A 22439-nucleotide genomic window follows, 5' to 3' on the forward strand; every position below is an offset into this window, starting at 1 on the left:
TGAAAATTGTGTTAGTTTCTCTATGAGATAGTAAAAGAAGGTTCAAATTGAACAGCTGCTGTCAACGGCCATTCTAAGCTGAATGTGCCTGCTCTCGTCAGATCGCAGCAGCAATGCAGCTTAAGGCTTGGAAAGTACCAGCATGGGAGACTGGCTGGGAATCCCAAGTTCCGTTGACATTTTTGAACCTTAAAATTGTGTTAGTTTCTCTATGAGATAGTAAAAGAAGGTTCAAATTGAACAGCTGCTGTCAACGGCCATTCTAAGCTGAATGTGCCTGCTCTCGTCAGATCGCAGCAGCAATGCAGCTTAAGGCTTGGCAAGTACCAGCATGGGAGACTGGCTGGGAATCCCAAGTTCTGTTGACCTTTTTGAACCTGAAAATTGTGTTAGTTTCTCTATGAGATAGTAAAAGAAGGTTCAAACTGAACAGCTGCTGTCAACGGCCATTCTAAGCTGAATGTGCCTGCTCTCGTCAGATCTCAGAAGCAATGCAGCTTAAGGCTTGGCATGTACCAGCATGGGAAACTGGCTGGGAATCCTAAGTTCCGTTGACCTTTTTGAGCCTGAAAATTGTGTTAGTTTCTCTATGAGATAGTAAAAGAAGGTTCAAATTGAACAGCTGCTGTCAACGGCCATTCTAAGCTGAATGTGCCTGCTCTCGTCAGATCGCAGCAGCAATGCAGCTTAAGGCTTGGAAAGTACCAGCATGGGAGACTGGCTGGGAATCCCAAGTTCTGTTGACCTTTTTGAACCTGAAAATTGTGTTAGTTTCTCTATGAGATAGTAAAAGAAGGTTCAAATTGAACAGCTGCTGTCAACGCCCATTCTAAGCTAAGGCTTGGCAAGTACCAGCATGGGAGACTGGCTGGGAATCCCAAGTTCCATTGACCTTTTTGAACCTGAAAATTGAGTTAGTTTCTCTAAGAGATAGTAAAAGAAGGTTCAAATTGAACAGCTGCTGTCAACGGCCATTCTAAGCTGAATGTGCATGCTCTTGTCAGATCGCAGCAGCGTTGCAGCTTAAGGCTTGGCAAGTACCAGCATGGGAGACTGGCTGGGAATCCCAAGTTCTGTTGACCTTTTTGAACCTGAAAATGTGTTAGTTTCTCTATGAGATAGTAAAAGAAGGTTCAAATTGAACAGCTGCTGTCAACGGCCATTCTAAGCTGAATGTGCGTGCTCTTGTCAGATCGCAGCAGCGATGCAGCTTAAGGCTTGGCAAGTACCAGCAAGGGAGACTGGCTGGGAATCCCAAGTTCTGTTGACCTTTTTGAACCTGAAAATTGTGTTAGTTTCTCTATGAGATAGTAAAAGAAGGTTCAAATTGAACAGCTGCTGTCAACGGCCATTCTAAGCTGAATGTGCCTGCTCTCGTCAGATCGCAGCAGCAATGCAGCTTAAGGCTTGGCAAGTACCAGCATGGGAGACTGGCTGGCAATCCCAAGTTCTGTTGACATTTTTGAACCTGAAAATTGTGTTAGTTTCTCTATGAGATAGTAAAAGAAGGTTCAAATTGAACAGCTGCTGTCAATGGTCATTCTACTAAGCTTAATGTGCCTGCTCTCGTCAGATCGCAGCAGCAATGCAGCTTAAGGCTTGGCAAGTACCAGCATGGGAGACTGGCTGGGAATCCTAAGTTCTGTTGACATTTTTGAACCTGAAAATTGTGTTAGTTTCTCTATGAGATAGTAAAAGAAGGTTCAAATTGAACAGTTGCTGTCAACGGCCTATCTAAGCTGAATGTGCGTGCTCTTGTCAGATCGCAGCAGCGATGCAGAGATGCAGCTTAAGGCTTGGCAAGTACCAGCATGGGAGACTGGCTGCGAATCCCAACTTCCGTTGACCTTTTTGAACCTGAAAATTGTGTTAGTTTCTCTATGAGATAGTAAAAGAAGGTTCAAATTGAACAGCTGCTGTCAACGGCCATTCTAAGCTGAATGTGCGGGCTCTTGTCAGATCGCAGCAGCGATGCAGCTTAAGGCTTGGCAAGTACCAGCATGGGAGACTGGCTGGGAATCCCAAGTTCTGTTGACCTTTTTGAACCTGAAAATTGTGTTAGTTTCTCTATGAGATAGTAAAAGAAGGTTCAAATTGAACAGTTGCTGTCAACGGCCATTCTAAGCTGAATCTGCCTCCTCTTGTCAGATCGCAGCAGCAATGCAGCTTAAGGCTTGGCAAGTACCAGCATGGGAGACTGGCTGGGAATCCCAAGTTCTGTTGACCTTTTTGAACCTGAAAATTGTGTTAGTTTCTCTATGAGATAGTAAAAGAAGGTTCAAATTGAACAACTGCTGTCAACGGCCATTCTAAGCTGAATGTGCGTGCTCTTGTCAGATCGCAGCAGCGATGCAGCTTAAGGCTTGGAAAGTACCAGCATGGGAGACTGGCTGCGAATCCCAAGTTCCGTTGACCTTTTTGAACCTGAAAATTGTGTTAGTTTCTCTATGAGATAGTAAAAGAAGGTTCAAATTGAACAGCTGCTGTCAACGGCCATTCTAAGCTGAATGTGCGTGCACTTGTCAGATCGCTGCAGCGATGCAGCTTAAGGCTTGGCAAGTACCAGCATGGGGGACTGGCTAGGAATCCCAAGTTCTGTTGACCTTTTTGAACCTGAAAATTGTGTTAGTTTCTCTATGAGATAGTAAAAGAAGGTTCAAATTGAACAGCTGCTGTCAACAGCCATTCTAAGCTGAATGTGCCTGCTCTCGTCAGATCGCAGCAGCAATGCAGCTTAAGGCTTGGCAAGTACCAGCATGGGAGACTGGCTGGCAATCCCAAGTTCTGTTGACCTTTTTGAACCTGAAAATTGTGTTAGTTTCTCTATGAGATAGTAAAAGAAGGTTCAAATTGAACAGCTGCTGTCAACGGCCATTCTAAGCTGAATGTGCCTGCTCTCGTCAGATTGCAGCAGCAATGCAGCTTAAGGCTTGGCAAGTACCAGCATGGGAGACTGGCTGGGAATCCCAAGTTCTGTTGACCTTTTTGAACCTGAAAATTGTGTTAGTTTCTCTATGAGATAGTAAAAGAAGGTTCAAATTGAACAGCTGCTGTCAACGGCCATTCTAAGCTGCATGTGCGTGCTCTTGTCAGATCGCAGCAGCAATGCAGCTTAAGGCTTGGCAAGTACCAGCATGGGAGACTGGCTGGGAATCCCAAGTTCCGTTGACCTTTTTGAACCTAAAAAATTGTGTTAGTTTCTCTATGAGATAGTAAAAGAAGGTTCAAATTGAACAGCTGCTGTCAACGGCAATTCTAAGCTGAATGTGCCTGCTCTCGTCAGATCGCAGCAGCAATGCAGCTTAAGGCTTGGCAAGTACCAGCATGGGAGACTGGCTGGGAATCCCAAGTTCTGTTGACCATTTTGAACCTGAAAATTGTAAGTTTCTCTGTCAAAGATGGTAAAAGAAGGTTCAAATTGAACTGCTGCTGTCAACGGCCATTCTAAGCTGAATGTGCCTGCTCTCGTCAGATCGCAGCAGCAATGCAGCTTAAGGCTTGGCAAGTACCAGCATGGGAGACTGGCTGCGAATCCCAAGTTCCGTTGACCTTTTTGAACCTGAAAATTGTGTTAGTTTCTCTATGAGATAGTAAAAGAAGGTTCAAATTGAACAGCTGCTGTCAACGGCCATTCTAAGATGAATGTGCCTGCTCTCGTCAGATCGCAGCAGCAATGCAGCTTAAGGCTTGGCAAGTACCAGCATGGGAGACTGGCTGGCAATCCCAAGTTCCGTTGACTTTTTTGAACCTGAAAATTGTGTTAGTTTCTCTATGAGATAGTAAAAGAAGGTTCAAATTGAACAGCTGCTGTCAACGGCCATTCTAAGCTGAATGTGCGTGTTCTTGTCAGATCGCAGCAGCGATGCAGCTTAAGGCTTGGCAAGTACCAGCATGGGAGACTGGCTGGGAATCCCAAGTTCTGTTGACCTTTTTGAACCTGAAAATTGTGTTAGTTTCTCTATGAGATAGTAAAAGAAGGTTCGAATTGAACAGCTGCTGTCAACGGCCATTCTAAGCTGAATGTGCCTGCTCTCGTCAGATCGCAGCAGCAATGCAGCTTAAGGCTTGGCAAGTTCCAGCATGGGAGACTAGCTGGGAATCCCAAGTTCCGTTGACCTTTTTGAACCTGAAAATTGTGTTAGTTTCTCTATGAGATAGTAAAAGAAGGTTCAAATTGAACAGCTGCTGTCAACAGCCATTCTAAGCTGAATGTGCCTGCTCTCGTCAGATCGCAGCAGCAATGCAGCTTAAGGCTTGGCAAGTACCAGCATGGGAGACTGGCTGGGAATCCCAAGTTCTGTTGCCATTTTTGAACCTGAAAATTGTGTTAGTTTCTCTATGAGATAGTAAAAGAAGGTTCAAATTGAACAGCTGCTGTCAACGGCCATTCTACTAAGCTTAATGTGCCTGCTCTCGTCAGATCGCAGCAGCAATGCAGCTTAAGGCTTGGCAAGTACCAGCATGGGAGACTGGCTGGGAATCCCAACTTCCGTTGACCTTTTTGAACCTGAAAATTGTGTTAGTTTCTCTATGAGATAGTAAAAGAAGGTTCAAATTGAACAGCTGCTGTCAACGGCCATTCTAAGCTGAATGTGCGGGCTCTTGTCAGATCGCAGCAGCGATGCAGCTTAAGGCTTGGCAAGTACCAGCATGGGAGACTGGCTGGGAATCCCAAGTTCCATTGAACTTTTTGAACCTGAAAATTGAGTTAGTTTCTCTATGAGATAGTAAAAGAAGGTTCAAATTGAACAGCTGCTGTCAACGGCCATTCTAAGCTGAATGTGCATGCTCTTGTCAGATCGCAGCAGCGTTGCAGCTTAAGGCTTGGCAAGTACCAGCATGGGAGACTGGCTGGGAATCCCAAGTTCCGTTGACCTTTTTGAACCTGAAAATGTGTTAGTTTCTCTATGAGATAGTAAAAGAAGGTTCAAATTGAACAGCTGCTGTCAACGGCCATTCTAAGCTGAATGTGCATGCTCTTGTCAGATCGCAGCAGCGTTGCAGCTTAAGGCTTGGCAAGTACCAGCATGGGAGACTGGCTGGGAATCCCAAGTTCTGTTGACCTTTTTGAACCTGAAAATTGTGTTAGTTTCTCTATGAGATAGTAAAAGAAAGTAGAAATTAGGCAGCTGCTGTCAACGGCCATTCTAAGCTGAATGTGCCTGCTCTCGTCAGATCGCAGCAGCAATGCAGCTTAAGGCTTGGCAAGTACCAGCATGGGAGACTGGCTGGGAATCCCACGTTCCGTTGACCTTTTTGAACCTGAAAATTGTTAGTTTCTCTGTCAAAGATGGTAAAAGAAGGTTCAAATTGAACAGCTGCTGTCAACGGCCATATTAAGCTGAATGTGCCTGCTCTCGTCAGATCGCAGCAGCAATGCAGCTTAAGGTTTGGCAAGTACCAGCATGGGAGACTGGCTGGGAATCCCAAGTTCTGTTGACCTTTTTGAACCTGAAAATTGTGTTAGTTTCTCTATGAGATAGTAAAAGAAGGTTCAAATTGAACAACTGCTGTCAACGGCCATTCTAAGCTGAATGTGCGTGCTCTTGTCAGATCGCAGCAGCGATGCAGCTTAAGGCTTGGCAAGTACCAGCATGGGAGACTGGCTGCGAATCCCAAGTTCCGTTGACCTTTTTGAACCTGAAAATTGTGTTAGTTTCTCTATGAGATAGTAAAAGAAGGTTCAAATTGAACAGCTGCTGTCAACGGCCATTCTAAGCTGAATGTGCGTGCACTTGTCAGATCGCTGCAGCGATGCAGCTTAAGGCTTGGCAAGTACCAGCATGGGGGACTGGCTAGGAATCCCAAGTTCTGTTGACCTTTTTGAACCTGAAAATTGTGTTAGTTTCTCTATGAGATAGTAAAAGAAGGTTCAAATTGAACAGCTGCTGTCAACAGCCATTCTAAGCTGAATGTGCCTGCTCTCGTCAGATCGCAGCAGCAATGCAGCTTAAGGCTTGGCAAGTACCAGCATGGGAGACTGGCTGGCAATCCCAAGTTCTGTTGACCTTTTTGAACCTGAAAATTGTGTTAGTTTCTCTATGAGATAGTAAAAGAAGGTTCAAATTGAACAGCTGCTGTCAATGGCCATTCTAAGCTGAATGTGCCTGCTCTCGTCAGATCGCAGCAGCAATGCAGCTTAAGGCTTGGCAAGTACCAGCATGGGAGACTGGCTGGGAATCCCAAGTTCTGTTGACCTTTTTGAACCTGAAAATTGTGTTAGTTTCTCTATGAGATAGTAAAAGAAGGTTCAAATTGAACAGCTGCTGTCAACGGCCATTCTAAGCTGCATGTGCGTGCTCTTGTCAGATCGCAGCAGCAATGCAGCTTAAGGCTTGGCAAGTACCAGCATGGGAGACTGGCTGGGAATCCCAAGTTCCGTTGACCTTTTTGAACCTAAAAAATTGTGTTAGTTTCTCTATGAGATAGTAAAAGAAGGTTCAAATTGAACAGCTGCTGTCAACGGCAATTCTAAGCTGAATGTGCCTGCTCTCGTCAGATCGCAGCAGCAATGCAGCTTAAGGCTTGGCAAGTACCAGCATGGGAGACTGGCTGGGAATCCCAAGTTCTGTTGACCATTTTGAACCTGAAAATTGTTAGTTTCTCTGTCAAAGATGGTAAAAGAAGGTTCAAATTGAACTGCTGCTGTCAACGGCCATTCTAAGCTGAATGTGCCTGCTCTCGTCAGATCGCAGCAGCAATGCAGCTTAAGGCTTGGCAAGTACCAGCATGGGAGACTGGCTGCGAATCCCAAGTTCCGTTGACCTTTTTGAACCTGAAAATTTTGTTAGTTTCTCTATGAGATAGTAAAAGAAGGTTCAAATTGAACAGCTGCTGTCAACGGCCATTCTAAGATGAATGTGCCTGCTCTCGTCAGATCGCAGCAGCAATGCAGCTTAAGGCTTGGCAAGTACCAGCATGGGAGACTGGCTGGCAATCCCAAGTTCCATTGACTTTTTTGAACCTGAAAATTGTGTTAGTTTCTCTATGAGATAGTAAAAGAAGGTTCAAATTGAACAGCTGCTGTCAACGGCCATTCTAAGCTGAATGTGCGTGCTCTTGTCAGATCGCAGCAGCGATGCAGCTTAAGGCTTGGCAAGTACCAGCATGGGAGACTGGCTGGGAATCCCAAGTTCTGTTGACCTTTTTGAACCTGAAAATTGTGTTAGTTTCTCTATGAGATAGTAAAAGAAGGTTCAAATTGAACAGCTGCTGTCAACGGCCATTCTAAGCTGAATGTGCCTGCTCTCGTCAGATCGCAGCAGCAATGCAGCTTAAGGCTTGGCAAGTACCAGCATGGGAGACTAGCTGGGAATCCCAAGTTCCGTTGACCTTTTTGAACCTGAAAATTGTGTTAGTTTCTCTATGAGATAGTAAAAGAAGGTTCAAATTGAACAGCTGCTGTCAACAGCCATTCTAAGCTGAATGTGCCTGCTCTGGTCAGATCGCAGCAGCAATGCAGCTTAAGGCTTGGCAAGTACCAGCATGGGAGACTGGCTGGGAATCCCAAGTTCTGTTGCCATTTTTGAACCTGAAAATTGTGTTAGTTTCTCTATGAGATAGTAAAAGAAGGTTCAAATTGAACAGCTGCTGTCAACGGCCATTCTACTAAGCTTAATGTGCCTGCTCTCGTCAGATCGCAGCAGCAATGCAGCTTAAGGCTTGGCAAGTACCAGCATGGGAGACTGGCTGGGAATCCCAACTTCCGTTGACCTTTTTGAACCTGAAAATTGTGTTAGTTTCTCTATGAGATAGTAAAAGAAGGTTCAAATTGAACAGCTGCTGTCATCGGCCATTCTAAGCTGAATGTGCGGGCTCTTGTCAGATCGCAGCAGCGATGCAGCTTAAGGCTTGGCAAGTACCAGCATGGGAGACTGGCTGGGAATCCCAAGTTCTGTTGACCTTTTTGAACCTGAAAATTGTGTTAGTTTCTCTATGAGATAGTAAAAGAAGGTTCAAATTGAACAGTTGCTGTCAACGGCCATTCTAAGCTGAATGTGCCTGCTCTCGTCAGATCGCAGCAGCAATGCAGCTTAAGGCTTGGCAAGTACCAGCATGGGAGACTGGCTGGGAATCCCAAGTTCTGTTGACCTTTTTGAACCTGAAAATTGTGTTAGTTTCTCTATGAGATAGTAAAAGAAGGTTCAAATTGAACAGTTGCTGTCAACGGCCATTCTAAGCTGAATGTGCCTGCTCTCGTCAGATCGCAGCAGCAATGCAGCTTAAGGCTTGGCAAGTACCAGCATGGGAGACTGGCTGGGAATCCCAAGTTCCATTGACCTTTTTGAACCTGAAAATTGTGTTAGTTTCTCTATGAGATAGTAAAAGAAGGTTCAAAATGAACAGCTGCTGTCAACGGCCATTCTAAGCTGAATATGCCTGCTCTCGTCAGATCGCAGCAGCAATGCAGCTTAAGGCTTGGCAAGTACCAGCATGGGAGACTGGCTGGGAATCATAAGTTCCGTTGACCTTTTTTTAACCTTAAAATTGTGTTAGTTTCTCTATGAGATAGTAAAAGAAGGTTCAAATTGAACAGCTGCTGTCAACGGCCATTCTAAGCTGAATGTGCATGCTCTTGTCAGATCGCAGCAGCGTTGCAGCTTAAGGCTTGGCAAGTACCAGCATGGGAGACTGGCTGGGAATCCCAAGTTCTGTTGACCTTTTGGAACCTGAAAATTGTGTTAGTTTCTCTATGAGGTAGTAAAATAAGGTTCAAATTGAACAGTTGCTGTCAACGGCCATTCTAAGCTGAATGTGCCTGCTCTCGTCAGATCGCAGCAGCAATGCAGCTTAAGGCTTGGCAAGTACCAGCATGGGAGACTAGCTGGGAATCCCAAGTTCCGTTGACCTTTTTGAACCTGAAAATTGTGTTAGTTTCTCTATGAGATAGTAAAAGAAGGTTCAAATTGAACAGCTGCTGTCAACAGCCATTCTAAGCTGAATGTGCCTGCTCTGGTCAGATCGCAGCAGCAATGCAGCTTAAGGCTTTGCAAGTACCAGCATGGGAGACTGGCTGGGAATCCCAAGTTCTGTTGACATTTTTGAACCTGAAAATTGTGTTAGTTTCTCTATGAGATAGTAAAAGAAGGTTCAAATTGAACAGCTGCTGTCAACGGCCATTCTACTAAGCTTAATGTGCCTGCTCTCGTCAGATCGCAGCAGCAATGCAGCTTAAGGCTTGGCAAGTACCAGCATGGGAGACTGGCTGGGAATCCCAAGTTCCGTTGACCTTTTTGAACCTGAAAATTGTGTTAGTTTCTCTATGAGATAGTAAAAGAAGGTTCAAATTGAACAGCTGCTGTCAACGGCCATTCTAAGCTGAATGTGCCTGCTCTCGTCAGATCGCAGCAGCAATGCAGCTTAAGGCTTGGCAAGTACCAGCATGGGAGACTGGCTGGGAATCCCAAGTTCTGTTGACCTTTTTGAACCTGAAAATTGTGTTAGTTTCTCTATGAGATAGTAAAAGAAGGTTCAAATTGAACAGCTGCTGTCAACGGCCATTCTAAGCTGAATGTGCCTGCTCTCGTCAGATCGCAGCAGCAATGCAGCTTAAGGCTTGGCAAGTACCAGCATGGGAGACTGGCTGGGAATCCCAAGTTCTGTTGACCTTTTTGAACCTGAAAATTGTGTTAGTTTCTCTATGAGATAGTAAAAGAAGGTTCAAATTGAACAACTGCTGTCAACGGCCATTCTAAGCTGAATGTGCCTGCTCTCGTCAGATCGCAGCAGCAATGCAGCTTAAGGCTTGGCAAGTACCAGCATGGGAGTCTGCCTAGGAATCCCAAGTTCTGTTGACCTTTTTGAACCTGAAAATTGTGTTAGTTTCTCTATGAGATAGTAAAAGAAGGTTCAAATTGAACAGCTGCTGTCAACGGCCATTCTAACCTGAATGTGCCTGCTCTCGTCAGATCGCAGCAGCAATGCAGCTTAAGGCTTGGCAAGTACCAGCATGGGAGACTGGCTGGGAATCCCAAGTTCTGTTGACCTTTTTGAACCTGAAAATTGTGTTAGTTTCTCTATGAGATAGTAAAAGAAGGTTCAAACTGAACAGCTGCTGTCAACGGCCATTCTAAGCTGAATGTGCCTGCTCTCGTCAGATCGCAGCAGCAATGCAGCTTAAGGCTTGGCATGTACCAGCATGGGAGACTGGCTGGGAATCCTAAGTTCCGTTGACCTTTTTGAGCCTGAAAATTGTGTTAATTTCTCTATGAGATAGTAAAAGAAGGTTCAAATTGAACAGCTGCTGTCAACGGCCATTCTAAGCTGAATGTGCCTGCTCTCGTCAGATCGCAGCAGCAATGCAGCTTAAGGCTTGGAAAGTACCAGCATGGGAGACTGGCTGGGAATCCCAAGTTCTGTTGACCTTTTTGAACCTGAAAATTGTGTTAGTTTCTCTATGAGATAGTAAAAGAAGGTTCAAATTGAACAGCTGCTGTCAACGCCCATTCTAAGCTAAGGCTTGGCAAGTACCAGCATGGGAGACTGGCTGGGAATCCCAAGTTCCGTTGACCTTTTTGAACCTGAAAATTGAGTTAGTTTCTCTATGAGATAGTAAAAGAAGGTTCAAATTGAACAGCTGCTGTCAACGGCCATTCTAAGCTGAATGTGCATGCTCTTGTCAGATCGCAGCAGCGTTGCAGCTTAAGGCTTGGCAAGTACCAGCATGGGAGACTGGCTGGGAATCCCAAGTTCCGTTGACCTTTTTGAACCTGAAAATGTGTTAGTTTCTCTATGAGATAGTAAAAGAAGGTTCAAATTGAACAGCTGCTGTCAACGGCCATTCTAAGCTGAATGTGCATGCTCTTGTCAGATCGCAGCAGCGTTGCAGCTTAAGGCTTGGCAAGTACCAGCATGGGAGACTGGCTGGGAATCCCAAGTTCTGTTGACCTTTTTGAACCTGAAAATTGTGTTAGTTTCTCTATGAGATAGTAAAAGAAAGCAGAAATTAGGCAGCTGCTGTCAACGGCCATTCTAAGCTGAATGTGCCTGCTCTCGTCAGATCGCAGCAGCAATGCAGCTTAAGGCTTGGCAAGTACCAGCATGGGAGACTGGCTGGGAATCCCACGTTCCGTTGACCTTTTTGAACCTGAAAATTGTTAGTTTCTCTGTCAAAGATGGTAAAAGAAGGTTCAAATTGAACAGCTGCTGTCAACGGCCATATTAAGCTGAATGTGCCTGCTCTCGTCAGATCGCAGCAGCAATGCAGCTTAAGGCTTGGCAAGTACCAGCATGGGAGACTAGCTGGGAATCCCAAGTTCCGTTGACCTTTTTGAACCTGAAAATTGTGTTAGTTTCTCTATGAGATAGTAAAAGAAGGTTCAAATTGAACAGCTGCTGTCAACAGCCATTCTAAGCTGAATGTGCCTGCTCTGGTCAGATCGCAGCAGCAATGCAGCTTAAGGCTTGGAAAGTACCAGCATGGGAGACTGGCTGGGAATCCCAAGTTCTGTTGACCTTTTTGAACCTGAAAATTGTGTTAGTTTCTCTATGAGATAGTAAAAGAAGGTTCAAACTGAACAGCTGCTGTCAACGGCCATTCTACTAAGCTTAATGTGCCTGCTCTCGTCAGATCGCAGCAGCAATGCAGCTTAAGGCTTGGCAAGTACCAGCATGGGAGACTGGCTGGGAATCCCAAGTTCCGTTGACCTTTTTGAACCTGAAAATTGTGTTAGTTTCTCTATGAGATAGTAAAAGAAGGTTCAAATTGAACAGCTGCTGTCAACGGCCATTCTAAGCTGAATGTGCCTGCTCTCGTCAGATCGCAGCAGCAATGCAGCTTAAGGCTTGGCAAGTACCAGCATGGGAGACTGGCTGGGAATCCCAAGTTCCGTTGACCTTTTTGAACCTGAAAATTGTGTTAGTTTCTCTATGAGATAGTAAAAGAAGGTTCAAATTGAACAGCTGCTGTCAACGGCCATTCTAAGCTGAATGTGCCTGCTCTCGTCAGATTGCAGCAGCAATGCAGCTTAAGGCTTGGCAAGTACCAGCATGGGAGACTGGCTGGGAATCCCAAGTTCTGTTGACCTTTTTGAACCTGAAAATTGTGTTAGTTTCTCTATGAGATAGTAAAACAAAGTAGAAATTAGGCAGCTGCTGTCAACGGCCATTCTAAGCTGAATGTGCCTGCTCTCGTCAGATCGCAGCAGCAATGCAGCTTAAGGCTTGGCAAGTACCAGCATGTGAGACTGGCTGGGAATCCCAAGTTCCGTTGACTTTTTTGAACCTGAAAATTGTTAGTTTCTCTGTCAAAGATGGTAAAAGAAGGTTCAAATAGAACAGCTGCTCTCAATGGCCATTCTAAGCTGAATGTGCCTGCTCTCGTCAGATCGCAGCAGCAATGCAGCTTAAGGCTTGGCAAAAACCAGCATGGGAGACTGGCTGGGAATCCCAAGTTCTGTTGACCTTTTTGAACCTGAAAATTGTGTTAGTTTCTCTATGAGATAGTAAAAGAAGGTTCAAACTGAACAGCTGCTGTCATCGGCCATTCTAAGCTGAATGTGCCTGCTCTCGTCAGATCGCAGCAGCAATGCAGCTTAAGGCTTGGCATGTACCAGCATGGGAGACTGGCTGGGAATCCTAAGTTCCTTTGACCTTTTTGAGCCTGAAAATTGTGTTAGTTTCTCTATGAGATAGTAAAAGAAGGTTCAAATTGAACAGCTGCTGTCAACGGCCATTCTAAGCTGAATGTGCCTGCTCTCGTCAGATCGCAGCAGCAATGCAGCTTAAGGCTTGGAAAGTACCAGCATGGGAGACTGGCTGGGAATCCCAAGTTCCGTTGACATTTTTGAACCTTAAAATTGTGTTAGTTTCTCTATGAGATAGTAAAAGAAGGTTCAAATTGAACAGCTGCTGTCAACGGCCATTCTAAGCTGAATGTGCCTGCTCTCGTCAGATCGCAGCAGCAATGCAGCTTAAGGCTTGGCAAGTACCAGCATGGGAGACTGGCTGGGAATCCCAAGTTCTGTTGACCTTTTTGAACCTGAAAATTGTGTTAGTTTCTCTATGAGATAGTAAAAGAAGGTTCAAACTGAACAGCTGCTGTCAACGGCCATTCTAAGCTGAATGTGCCTGCTCTCGTCAGATCGCAGCAGCAATGCAGCTTAAGGCTTGGCATGTACCAGCATGGGAAACTGGCTGGGAATCCTAAGTTCCGTTGACCTTTTTGAGCCTGAAAATTGTGTTAGTTTCTCTATGAGATAGTAAAAGAAGGTTCAAATTGAACAGCTGCTGTCAACGGCCATTCTAAGCTGAATGTGCCTGCTCTCGTCAGATCGCAGCAGCAATGCAGCTTAAGGCTTGGAAAGTACCAGCATGGGAGACTGGCTGGGAATCCCAAGTTCTGTTGACCTTTTTGAACCTGAAAATTGTGTTAGTTTCTCTATGAGATAGTAAAAGAAGGTTCAAATTGAACAGCTGCTGTCAACGCCCATTCTAAGCTAAGGCTTGGCAAGTACCAGCATGGGAGACTGGCTGGGAATCCCAAGTTCCATTGACCTTTTTGAACCTGAAAATTGAGTTAGTTTCTCTAAGAGATAGTAAAAGAAGGTTCAAATTGAACAGCTGCTGTCAACGGCCATTCTAAGCTGAATGTGCATGCTCTTGTCAGATCGCAGCAGCGTTGCAGCTTAAGGCTTGGCAAGTACCAGCATGGGAGACTGGCTGGGAATCCCAAGTTCCGTTGACCTTTTTGAACCTGAAAATGTGTTAGTTTCTCTATGAGATAGTAAAAGAAGGTTCAAATTGAACAGCTGCTGTCAACGGCCATATTAAGCTGAATGTGCCTGCTCTCGTCAGATCGCAGCAGCAATGCAGCTTAAGGCTTGGCAAGTACCAGCATGGGAGACTGGCTGGGAATCCCAAGTTCTGTTGACCTTTTTGAACCTGAAAATTGTGTTAGTTTCTCTATGAGATAGTAAAAGAAAGTAGAAATTAGGCAGCTGCTGTCAACGGCCATTCTAAGCTGAATGTGCCTGCTCTCGTCAGATCGCAGCAGCAATGCAGCTTAAGGCTTGGCAAGTACCAGCATGGGAGACTGGCTGGGAATCCCAAGTTCCGTTGACCTTTTTGAACCTGAAAATTGTTAGTTTCCCTGTCAAAGATGGTAAAAGAAGGTTCAAATTGAACAGCTGCTGTCAACGGCCATTCTAAGCTGAATGTGCCTGCTCTCGTCAGATCGCAGCAGCAATGCAGCTTAAGGCTTGGAAAGTACCAGCATGGGAGACTGGCTGGGAATCCCAAGTTCTGTTGACCTTTTTGAACCTGAAAATTGTGTTAGTTTCTCTATGAGATAGTAAAAGAAGGTTCAAATTGAACAGCTGCTGTCAACGGCCATTCTAAGCTGAATGTGCCTGCTCTCGTCAGATCGCAGCAGCAATGCAGCTTAAGGCTTGGCAAGTACCAGCATGGGAGACTGGCTGGGAATCCCAAGTTCCGTTGACCTTTTTGAACCTGAAAATTGTGTTAGTTTCTCTATGAGATAGTAAAAGAAAGTTCAAATTGAACAGCTGCTGTCAACAGCCATTCTAAGCTGAATGTGCGTGCTCTTGTCAGATCGCAGCAGCGATGCAGCTTAAGGCTTGGCAAGTACCAGCAAGGGAGACTGGCTGGGAATCCCAAGTTCTGTTGACCTTTTTGAACCTGAAAATTGTGTTAGTTTCTCTATGAGATAGTAAAAGAAGGTTCAAATTGAACAGCTGCTGTCAACGGCCATTCTAAGCTGAATGTGCCTGCTCTCGTCAGATCGCAGCAGCAATGCAGCTTAAGGCTTGGCAAGTACCAGCATGGGAGACTGGCTGGGAATCCCAAGTTCTGTTGACATTTTTGAACCTGAAAATTGTGTTAGTTTCTCTATGAGATAGTAAAAGAAGGTTCAAATTGAACAGCTGCTGTCAATGGCCATTCTACTAAGCTTAATGTGCCTGCTCTCGTCAGATCGCAGCAGCAATGCAGCTTAAGGCTTGGCAAGTACCAGCATGGGAGACTGGCTGGGAATCCTAAGTTCTGTTGACATTTTTGAACCTGAAAATTGTGTTAGTTTCTCTATGAGATAGTAAAAGAAGGTTCAAATTGAACAGTTGCTGTCAACGGCCTATCTAAGCTGAATGTGCGTGCTCTTGTCAGATCGCAGCAGCGATGCAGAGATGCAGCTTAAGGCTTGGCAAGTACCAGCATGGGAGACTGGCTGCGAATCCCAACTTCCGTTGACCTTTTTGAACCTGAAAATTGTGTTAGTTTCTCTATGAGATAGTAAAAGAAGGTTCAAATTGAACAGCTGCTGTCAACGGCCATTCTAAGCTGAATGTGCCTGCTCTCGTCAGATCGCAGCAGCAATGCAGCTTAAGGCTTGGCAAGTACCAGCATGGGAGACTGGCTGGCAATCCCAAGTTCCGTTGACCTTTTTGAACCTGAAAATTGTGTTAGTTTCTCTATGAGATAGTAAAAGAAGGTTCAAATTGAACAGCTGCTGTCAACGGCCATTCTAAGCTGAATGTGCGTGCTCTTGTCAGATCGCAGCAGCGATGCAGCTTAAGGCTTGGCAAGTACCAGCATGGGAGACTGGCTGGGAATCCCAAGTTCTGTTGACCTTTTTGAACCTGAAAATTGTGTTAGTTTCTCTATGAGATAGTAAAAGAAGGTTCAAATTGAACAGCTGCTGTCAACGGCCATTCTAAGCTGAATGTGCCTGCTCTCGTCAGATCGCAGCAGCAATGCAGCTTAAGGCTTGGCAAGTTCCAGCATGGGAGACTAGCTGGGAATCCCAAGTTCCGTTGACCTTTTTGAACCTGAAAATTGTGTTAGTTTCTCTATGAGATAGTAAAAGAAGGTTCAAATTGAACAGCTGCTGTCAACAGCCATTCTAAGCTGAATGTGCCTGCTCTGGTCAGATCGCAGCAGCAATGCAGCTTAAGGCTTGGCAAGTACCAGCATGGGAGACTGGCTGGGAATCCCAAGTTCTGTTGACATTTTTGAACCTGAAAATTGTGTTAGTTTCTCTATGAGATAGTAAAAGAAGGTTCAAATTGAACAGCTGCTGTCAGCGGCCATTCTACTAAGCCTAATGTGCCTGCTCTCGTCAGATCGCAGCAGCAATGCAGCTTAAGGCTTGGCAAGTACCAGCATGGGAGACTGGCTGGGAATCATAAGTTCCGTTGACCTTTTTTTATCCTTAAAATTGTGTTAGTTTCTCTATGAGATAGTAAAAGAAGGTTCAAATTGAACAGCTGCTGTCAACGGCCATTCTAAGCTGAATGTGCATGCTCTTGTCAGATCGCAGCAGCGTTGCAGCTTAAGGCTTGGCAAGTACCAGCATGGGAGACTGGCTGGGAATCCCAAGTTCTGTTGACCTTTTGGAACCTGAAAATTGTGTTAGTTTCTCTATGAGATAGTAAAAGAAAGTAGAAATTAGGCAGCTGCTGTCAACGGCCATTCTAAGCTGAATGTGCCTTCTCTCGTCAGATCGCAGCAGCAATGCAGCTTAAGGCTTGGCAAGTACCAGCATGGGAGACTGGCTGGGAATCCCAAGTTCCGTTGACCTTTTTGAACCTGAAAATTGTGTTAGTTTCTCTATGAGATAGTAAAAGAAGGTTCAAAATGAACAGCTGCTGTCAACAGCCATTCTAAGCTGAATGCGCGTGCTCTTGTCGGATCGCAGCAGCGATGCAGCTTAAGGATTGGCAAGTACCAGCATGGGAGACTGGCTGCGAATCCCAAGTTCCGTTGACCTTTTTGAACCTGAAAATTGTGTTAGTTTCTCTATGAGATAGTAAAAGAAGGTTCAAATTGAACAGCTGCTGTCAACGGCCATTCTAAGCTGAATGTGTGTGCTCTTGTCAGATCGCAGCAGCGTTGCAGCTTAAGGCTTGGCAAGTACCAGCATGGGAGACTGGCTGGGAATCCCAAGTTCTGTTGACCTTTTTGAACCTGAAAATTATGTTAGTTTCTCTATGAGATAGTAAAAGAAGGTTCAAATTGAACAGCTGCTGTCAACGGCCATTCTAAGCTGAATGTGCCTGTTCTCGTCAGATCGCAGCAGCAATGCAGCTTAAGGCTTGGCAAGTACCAGCATGGGAGACTGGCTGGGAATCCCAAGTTCCGTTGACCTTTTTGAACCTGAAAATTGTGTTAGTTTCTCTATGAGATAGTAAAAGAAGGTTCAAATTGAACAGCTGCTTTCAACGGCCTTTCTAAGCTGAATGTGCCTGCTCTCCTCAGATCGCAGCAGCAATGCAGCTTAAGGCTTGGCAAGTACCAGCATGGGAGACTGTCTGGAAATCCCAAGTTCTGTTGACCTTTTTGAACCTGAAAATTGTGTTAGTTTCTCTATGAGATAGTAAAAGAAGGTTCAAATTGAACAGCTGCTGTCAACGGCCATTCTAAGCTGAATGTGCCTGCTCTCGTCAGATCGCAGCAGCAATGCAGCTTAAGGCTTGGCAAGTACCAGCATGGGAGACTGGCTGTGAATCCCAAGTTCCGTTGAACTTTTTGAACCTGAAAATTGTGTTAGTTTCTCTATGAGATAGTAAAAGAAGGTTCAAATTGAACAGCTGCTGTCAACGGCCATTCTAAGTTGAATGTGCCTGCTCTCGTCAGATAACTGCAGCAATGCAGCTTAAGGCTTGGCAAGTACCAGCATGGGAGACTGGCTGGCAATCCCAAGTTCCGTTGCCCTTTTTGAACCTGAAAATTGTGTTAGTTTCTCTATGAGATAGTAAAAGAAGGTTCAAATTGAACAGCTGCTGTCAACGGCCATTCTAAGCTGAATGTGCGTGCTCTTGTCAGATCGCAGCAGCGATGCAGCTTAAGGCTTGGCAAGTACCAGCATGGGAGACTGGCTGGGAATCCCAAGTTCTGTTGACCTTTTTGAACCTGAAAATTGTGTTAGTTTCTCTATGAGATAGTAAAAGAAGGTTCAAATTGAACAGCTGCTGTCAACGGCCATTCTAAGCTGAATGTGCCTGCTCTCGTCAGATCGCAGCAGCAATGCAGCTTAAGGCTTGGCAAGTACCAGCATGGGAGACTGGCTGGGAATCCCAAGTTCTGTTGACATTTTTGAACCTGAAAATTGTGTTAGTTTCTCTATGAGATAGTAAAAGAAGGTTCAAATTGAACAGCTGCTGTCAACGGCCATTCTACTAAGCTTAATGTGCCTGCTCTCGTCAGATCGCAGCAGCAATGCAGCTTAAGGCTTGGCAAGTACCAGCATGGGAGACTGGCTGGGAATCCCAAGTTCTGTTGACATTTTTGAACCTGAAAATTGTGTTAGTTTCTCTATGAGATAGTAAAAGAAGGTTCAAATTGAACAGCTGCTGTCAACGGCCATTCTAAGCTGAATGTGCCTGCTCTCGTCAGATCGCAGCAGCAATGCAGCTTAAGGCTTGGCAAGTACCAGCATGGGAGACTGGCTGCGAATCCTAAGTTCCGTTGACCTTTTTGAACCTGAAAATTGTGTTAGTTTCTCTATGAGATAGTAAAAGAAGGTTCAAATTGAACAGCTGCTGTCAACGGCCATTCTAAGCTGAATGTGCCTGCTCTCGTCAGATAACTGCAGCAATGCAGCTTAAGGCTTGGCAAGTACCAGCATGGGAGACTGGCTGGCAATCCCAAGTTCCGTTGCCCTTTTTGAACCTGAAAATTGTGTTAGTTTCTCTATGAGATAGTAAAAGAAGGTTCAAATTGAACAGCTGCTGTCAACGGCCATTCTAAGCTGAATGTGCGTGCTCTTGTCAGATCGCAGCAGCGATGCAGCTTAAGGCTTGGCAAGTACCAGCATGGGAGACTGGCTGGGAATTCCAAGTTCTGTTGACCTTTTTGAACCTGAAAATTGTGTTAGTTTCTCTATGAGATAGTAAAAGAAGGTTCATATTGAACAGCTGCTGTCAACGGCCATTCTAAGCTGAATGTGCCTGCTCTCGTCAGATCGCAGCAGCAATGCAGCTTAAGGCTTGGCAAGTACCAGCATGGGAGACTGGCTGGGAATCCCAAGTTCTGTTGACATTTTTGAACCTGAAAATTGTGTTAGTTTCTCTATGAGATAGTAAAAGAAGGTTCAAATTGAACAGCTGCTGTCAACGGCCATTCTACTAAGCTTAATGTGCCTGCTCTCGTCAGATCGCAGCAGCAATGCAGCTTAAGGCTTGGCAAGTACCAGCATGGGAGACTGGCTGGGAATCCCAAGTTCTGTTGACATTTTGGAACCTGAAAATTGTGTTAGTTTCTCTATGAGATAGTAAAAGAAGGTTCAAATTGAACAGCTGCTGTCAACGGCCATTCTAAGCTGAATGTGCCTGCTCTCGTCAGATCGCAGCAGCAATGCAGCTTAAGGCTTGGCAAGTACCAGCATGGGAGACTGGCTGGGAATCCCAAGTTCCGTTGACCTTTTTGAACCTGAAAATTGTGTTAGTTTCTCTATGAGATAGTAAAAGAAGGTTCAAATTGAACAGTTGCTGTCAACGGCCTTTCTAAGCTGAGTGTGCGTGCTCTTGTCAGATCGCAGCAGCGATGCAGCTTAAGGCTTGGCAAGTACCAGCATGGGAGACTGGCTGCGAATCCCAACTTCCATTGACCTTTTTGAACCTGAAAATTGTGTTAGTTTCTCTATGAGATAGTAAAAGAAGGTTCAAATTGAACAGTTGCTGTCAACGGCCATTCTAAGCTGAATGTGCCTCCTCTCGTCAGATCGCAGCAGCAATGCAGCTTAAGGCTTGGCAAGTACCAGCATGGGAGACTGGCTGGGAATCCCAAGTTCTGTTGACCTTTTTGAACCTGAAAATTGTGTTAGTTTCTCTATGAGATAGTAAAAGAAGGTTCAAATTGAACAACTGCTGTCAACGGCCATTCTAAGCTGAATGTGCGTGCTCTTGTCAGATCGCAGCAGCGATGCAGCTTAAGGCTTGGCAAGTACCAGCATGGGAGACTGGCTGGGAATCCCAAGTTCTGTTGACCTTTTTGAACCTGAAAATTGTGTTAGTTTCTCTATGAGATAGTAAAAGAAGGTTCAAATTGAACAGCTGCTGTCAACGGCCATTCTAAGCTGCATGTGCGTGCTCTTGTCAGATCGCAGCAGCAATGCAGCTTAAGGCTTGGCAAGTACCAGCATGGGAGACTGGCTGGGAATCCCAAGTTCCGTTGACCTTTTTGAACCTAAAAAATTGTGTTAGTTTCTCTATGAGATAGTAAAAGAAGGTTCAAATTGAACAGCTGCTGTCAACGGCCATTCTAAGCTGAATGTGCCTGCTCTCGTCAGATCGCAGCAGCAATGCAGCTTAAGGCTTGGCAAGTACCAGCATGGGAGACTGGCTGGGAATCCCAAGTTCTGTTGACCATTTTGAACCTGAAAATTGTTAGTTTCTCTGTCAAAGATGGTAAAAGAAGGTTCAAATTGAACTGCTGCTGTCAACGGCCATTCTAAGCTGAATGTGCCTGCTCTCGTCAGATCGCAGCAGCAATGCAGCTTAAGGCTTGGCAAGTACCAGCATGGGAGACTGGCTGCGAATCCCAAGTTCCGTTGACCTTTTTGAACCTGAAAATTGTGTTAGTTTCTCTATGAGATAGTAAAAGAAGGTTCAAATTGAACAGCTGCTGTCAACGGCCATTCTAAGCTGAATGTGCCTGCTCTCGTCAGATCGCAGCAGCAATGCAGCTTAAGGCTTGGCAAGTACCAGCATGGGAGACTGGCTGGCAATCCCAAGTTCCGTTGACCTTTTTGAACCTGAAAATTGTGTTAGTTTCTCTATGAGATAGTAAAAGAAGGTTCAAATTGAACAGCTGCTGTCAACGGCCATTCTAAGCTGAATGTGTGTGCTCTTGTCAGATCGCAGCAGCGATGCAGCTTAAGGCTTGGCAAGTACCAGCATGGGAGACTGGCTGGGAATCCCAAGTTCTGTTGACCTTTTTGAACCTGAAAATTTTGTTAGTTTCTCTATGAGATAGTAAAAGAAGGTTCAAATTGAACAGCTGCTGTCAACGGCCATTCTAAGCTGAATGTGCCTGCTCTCGTCAGATCGCAGCAGCAATGCAGCTTAAGGCTTGGCAAGTTCCAGCATGGGAGACTAGCTGGGAATCCCAAGTTCCGTTGACCTTTTTGAACCTGAAAATTGTGTTAGTTTCTCTATGAGATAGTAAAAGAAGGTTCAAATTGAACAGCTGCTGTCAACAACCATTCTAAGCTGAATGTGCCTGCTCTGGTCAGATCGCAGCAGCAATGCAGCTTAAGGCTTGGCAAGTACCAGCATGGGAGACTGGCTGGGAATCCCAAGTTCTGTTGACATTTTTGAACCTGAAAATTGTGTTAGTTTCTCTATGAGATAGTAAAAGAAGGTTCAAATTGAACAGCTGCTGTCAACGGCCTTTCTAAGCTGAAAGTGGGTGCTCTTGTCAGATCGCAGCAGCGATGCAGCTTAAGGCTTGGCAAGTACCAGCATGGGAGACTGGCTGCAAATCCCAAGTTCCGTTGACCTTTTTGAACCTGAAAATTGTGTTAGTTTCTCTATGAGATAGTAAAAGAAGGTTCAAATTGAACAGCTGCTGTCAACGGCCATTCTAAGCTGAATGTGCGGGCTCTTGTCAGATCGCAGCAGCGATGCAGCTTAAGGCTTGGCAAGTACCAGCATGGGAGACTGGCTGGGAATCCCAAGTTCTGTTGACCTTTTTGAACCTGAAAATTGTGTTAGTTTCTCTATGAGATAGTAAAAGAAGGTTCAAATTGAACAGTTGCTGTCAACGGCCATTCTAAGCTGAATGTGCCTGCTCTCGTCAGATCGCAGCAGCAATGCAGCTTAAGGCTTGGCAAGTACCAGCATGGGAGACTGGCTGGGAATCCCAAGTTCCGTTGACATTTTTGAACCTGAAAATTGTGTTAGTTTCTCTATGAGATAGTAAAAGAAGGTTCAAAATGAACAGTTGCTGTCAACTGCCATTCTAAGCTGAATGTGCATGCTCTCGTCAGATCGCAGCAGCAATGCAGCTTAAGGCTTGGCAAGTACCAGCATGGGAGACTGGCTGGGAATCATAAGTTCCGTTGACCTTTTTTTAACCTTAAAATTGTGTTAGTTTCTCTATGAGATAGTAAAAGAAGGTTCAAATTGAACAGCTGCTGTCAACGGCCATTCTAAGCTGAATGTGCATGCTCTTGTCAGATCGCAGCAGCGTTGCAGCTTAAGGCTTGGCAAGTACCAGCATGGGAGACTGGCTGGGAATCCCAAGTTCTGTTGACCTTTTTGAACCTGAAAATTGTGTTAGTTTCTCTATGAGATAGTAAAAGAAAGTAGAAATTAGGCAGCTGCTGTCAACGGCCATTCTAAGCTGAATGTGCCTGCTCTTGTCAGATCGCAGCAGCAATGCAGCTTAAGGCTTGGCAAGTACCAGCATGGGAGACTGGCTGCGAATCCCAAGTTCCGTTGACCTTTTTGAACCTGAAAATTGTGTTAGTTTCTCTATGAGAT

The 22439-nt window shown here is 45.1% G+C and overlaps 44 pseudogenes; all 44 read left to right on the forward strand.

Annotated features, from left to right (window-relative positions):
* The first annotated feature begins 249 nt into the window (after positions 1-249).
* LOC140079978 (5S ribosomal RNA) lies at positions 250-368 on the forward strand (annotated as a pseudogene).
* A 70-nt stretch (positions 369-438) lies between these two features.
* LOC140098594 (5S ribosomal RNA) lies at positions 439-557 on the forward strand (annotated as a pseudogene).
* A 70-nt stretch (positions 558-627) lies between these two features.
* LOC140078498 (5S ribosomal RNA) lies at positions 628-746 on the forward strand (annotated as a pseudogene).
* A 1928-nt stretch (positions 747-2674) lies between these two features.
* On the forward strand, positions 2675-2793 carry LOC140096075 (5S ribosomal RNA; annotated as a pseudogene).
* Positions 2794-2863: 70 nt separating this feature from the next.
* LOC140089629 (5S ribosomal RNA) lies at positions 2864-2982 on the forward strand (annotated as a pseudogene).
* Positions 2983-3052: 70 nt separating this feature from the next.
* Positions 3053-3171, forward strand: LOC140098578 (5S ribosomal RNA; annotated as a pseudogene).
* Positions 3172-3242: 71 nt separating this feature from the next.
* LOC140085513 (5S ribosomal RNA) lies at positions 3243-3361 on the forward strand (annotated as a pseudogene).
* Positions 3362-3431: 70 nt separating this feature from the next.
* On the forward strand, positions 3432-3550 carry LOC140088293 (5S ribosomal RNA; annotated as a pseudogene).
* A 448-nt stretch (positions 3551-3998) lies between these two features.
* LOC140089274 (5S ribosomal RNA) lies at positions 3999-4117 on the forward strand (annotated as a pseudogene).
* A 1017-nt stretch (positions 4118-5134) lies between these two features.
* LOC140088715 (5S ribosomal RNA) lies at positions 5135-5253 on the forward strand (annotated as a pseudogene).
* A 70-nt stretch (positions 5254-5323) lies between these two features.
* LOC140089528 (5S ribosomal RNA) lies at positions 5324-5442 on the forward strand (annotated as a pseudogene).
* Positions 5443-5890: 448 nt separating this feature from the next.
* On the forward strand, positions 5891-6009 carry LOC140096077 (5S ribosomal RNA; annotated as a pseudogene).
* Positions 6010-6079: 70 nt separating this feature from the next.
* On the forward strand, positions 6080-6198 carry LOC140083767 (5S ribosomal RNA; annotated as a pseudogene).
* A 70-nt stretch (positions 6199-6268) lies between these two features.
* On the forward strand, positions 6269-6387 carry LOC140098579 (5S ribosomal RNA; annotated as a pseudogene).
* Positions 6388-6458: 71 nt separating this feature from the next.
* Positions 6459-6577, forward strand: LOC140085515 (5S ribosomal RNA; annotated as a pseudogene).
* Positions 6578-6647: 70 nt separating this feature from the next.
* LOC140088294 (5S ribosomal RNA) lies at positions 6648-6766 on the forward strand (annotated as a pseudogene).
* Positions 6767-7025: 259 nt separating this feature from the next.
* On the forward strand, positions 7026-7144 carry LOC140097233 (5S ribosomal RNA; annotated as a pseudogene).
* Positions 7145-7214: 70 nt separating this feature from the next.
* Positions 7215-7333, forward strand: LOC140085574 (5S ribosomal RNA; annotated as a pseudogene).
* A 640-nt stretch (positions 7334-7973) lies between these two features.
* LOC140079979 (5S ribosomal RNA) lies at positions 7974-8092 on the forward strand (annotated as a pseudogene).
* A 259-nt stretch (positions 8093-8351) lies between these two features.
* Positions 8352-8470, forward strand: LOC140094649 (5S ribosomal RNA; annotated as a pseudogene).
* Positions 8471-8730: 260 nt separating this feature from the next.
* Positions 8731-8849, forward strand: LOC140085587 (5S ribosomal RNA; annotated as a pseudogene).
* A 451-nt stretch (positions 8850-9300) lies between these two features.
* LOC140079980 (5S ribosomal RNA) lies at positions 9301-9419 on the forward strand (annotated as a pseudogene).
* A 70-nt stretch (positions 9420-9489) lies between these two features.
* LOC140079982 (5S ribosomal RNA) lies at positions 9490-9608 on the forward strand (annotated as a pseudogene).
* Positions 9609-9678: 70 nt separating this feature from the next.
* LOC140085160 (5S ribosomal RNA) lies at positions 9679-9797 on the forward strand (annotated as a pseudogene).
* A 70-nt stretch (positions 9798-9867) lies between these two features.
* Positions 9868-9986, forward strand: LOC140091289 (5S ribosomal RNA; annotated as a pseudogene).
* Positions 9987-10056: 70 nt separating this feature from the next.
* On the forward strand, positions 10057-10175 carry LOC140091937 (5S ribosomal RNA; annotated as a pseudogene).
* A 70-nt stretch (positions 10176-10245) lies between these two features.
* On the forward strand, positions 10246-10364 carry LOC140078499 (5S ribosomal RNA; annotated as a pseudogene).
* Positions 10365-10958: 594 nt separating this feature from the next.
* Positions 10959-11077, forward strand: LOC140088716 (5S ribosomal RNA; annotated as a pseudogene).
* Positions 11078-11147: 70 nt separating this feature from the next.
* On the forward strand, positions 11148-11266 carry LOC140086855 (5S ribosomal RNA; annotated as a pseudogene).
* Positions 11267-11336: 70 nt separating this feature from the next.
* On the forward strand, positions 11337-11455 carry LOC140092575 (5S ribosomal RNA; annotated as a pseudogene).
* A 262-nt stretch (positions 11456-11717) lies between these two features.
* LOC140099158 (5S ribosomal RNA) lies at positions 11718-11836 on the forward strand (annotated as a pseudogene).
* Positions 11837-11906: 70 nt separating this feature from the next.
* LOC140089631 (5S ribosomal RNA) lies at positions 11907-12025 on the forward strand (annotated as a pseudogene).
* An 826-nt stretch (positions 12026-12851) lies between these two features.
* Positions 12852-12970, forward strand: LOC140079983 (5S ribosomal RNA; annotated as a pseudogene).
* A 70-nt stretch (positions 12971-13040) lies between these two features.
* Positions 13041-13159, forward strand: LOC140095707 (5S ribosomal RNA; annotated as a pseudogene).
* A 70-nt stretch (positions 13160-13229) lies between these two features.
* LOC140078501 (5S ribosomal RNA) lies at positions 13230-13348 on the forward strand (annotated as a pseudogene).
* A 405-nt stretch (positions 13349-13753) lies between these two features.
* LOC140081746 (5S ribosomal RNA) lies at positions 13754-13872 on the forward strand (annotated as a pseudogene).
* Positions 13873-13942: 70 nt separating this feature from the next.
* Positions 13943-14061, forward strand: LOC140099160 (5S ribosomal RNA; annotated as a pseudogene).
* A 70-nt stretch (positions 14062-14131) lies between these two features.
* Positions 14132-14250, forward strand: LOC140078502 (5S ribosomal RNA; annotated as a pseudogene).
* Positions 14251-14320: 70 nt separating this feature from the next.
* Positions 14321-14439, forward strand: LOC140099161 (5S ribosomal RNA; annotated as a pseudogene).
* An 837-nt stretch (positions 14440-15276) lies between these two features.
* Positions 15277-15395, forward strand: LOC140094377 (5S ribosomal RNA; annotated as a pseudogene).
* A 70-nt stretch (positions 15396-15465) lies between these two features.
* LOC140097234 (5S ribosomal RNA) lies at positions 15466-15584 on the forward strand (annotated as a pseudogene).
* Positions 15585-15654: 70 nt separating this feature from the next.
* LOC140089276 (5S ribosomal RNA) lies at positions 15655-15773 on the forward strand (annotated as a pseudogene).
* A 1964-nt stretch (positions 15774-17737) lies between these two features.
* LOC140097235 (5S ribosomal RNA) lies at positions 17738-17856 on the forward strand (annotated as a pseudogene).
* Positions 17857-18685: 829 nt separating this feature from the next.
* LOC140096268 (5S ribosomal RNA) lies at positions 18686-18804 on the forward strand (annotated as a pseudogene).
* Positions 18805-22439: the final 3635 nt, after the last annotated feature.

This window comes from Engystomops pustulosus, chromosome 9, assembly GCF_040894005.1.
Source record: "Engystomops pustulosus chromosome 9, aEngPut4.maternal, whole genome shotgun sequence".
In the NCBI taxonomy this organism is placed as follows: Eukaryota; Metazoa; Chordata; class Amphibia; order Anura; family Leptodactylidae; genus Engystomops; species Engystomops pustulosus.